The sequence below is a fragment of the Carlito syrichta genome, unplaced genomic scaffold (genome assembly GCF_000164805.1).
Source record: "Carlito syrichta isolate Samal-C Ts95f unplaced genomic scaffold, Tarsius_syrichta-2.0.1 Scaffold168511, whole genome shotgun sequence".
Taxonomy (NCBI): Eukaryota; Metazoa; Chordata; class Mammalia; order Primates; family Tarsiidae; genus Carlito; species Carlito syrichta.
The window spans coordinates 1-765 of NW_007112607.1; the positions used below are offsets into that span (position 1 = coordinate 1).

The 765-nt window shown below is 36.2% G+C and overlaps 1 pseudogene; it reads right to left on the reverse strand.

Annotated features, from left to right (window-relative positions):
- Positions 1-4: 4 nt before the first annotated feature.
- On the reverse strand, positions 5-737 carry LOC103252558 (annotated as a pseudogene).
- Between the last annotated feature and the right edge of the window lie 28 nt (positions 738-765).

A 765-nucleotide genomic window follows, 5' to 3' on the forward strand; every position in this document is an offset into this window, starting at 1 on the left:
TCTCCAATTGTTCTTCAAGATCTTTGACTCGCTTTCTATAGGTCTCCAGCTCTTCAGCAGCATAGTTGATGTTTTCATCTACTTTGGAAAGTTTCTCCTCTTTCTCTAACAGGTAATTTTCCTCTACTGTTAATTTCCTGTGTAGCTTCATTTCACTTTCTTGATACAGTTCACTCATTACTTTAAGTTTCTGTTGAAGCTTCTGATTCTCACTTTCAAACTGTGTGTTTTCTGACTGTAAAGATGCTTGTTCAGTCTGGACATTTTTAATAGGCTCCGCGAAATCTTCCTTTGTTTTATCTACTTCATACAACTGAGTGTAAATTTGGGATCTTTCTCCTTCTAGAGTTTTTAAAGAAGAATTTAACTTAGCAGCATGAATCAGTTTCTTCAAAGCTCCTTTTCGCTGTTTATCTAAGTGAGCACCATTTTCTGATTCACTCTTCAATGTTTCTAATTCCAGGTTATCGTCATCTGTTATGTCTTCTTCAAGCACAGCGGCCCAATCTTTCGTCTTTAGCAAGCGTTCAGTCTGAGACTTGATGTGATTTTCTTTATCCTTGAGAACTTGTTCTGTGTGTACTTTAGAGTCTTCAGATGTTATTTTCTGTTTAAGTTCATTCACTTGTTCTTTCCATACTTCAGCTTCTCGTAAAAGCTGTTTTCTGCCTTTCCTGAAGTTGAGAATTTTCATTCAGAGCAGCTTTTAGTGTTCTCATAAGTCGTTCTTCATTCATATGAAATATCTTCAAGGTTGTTTTGGCT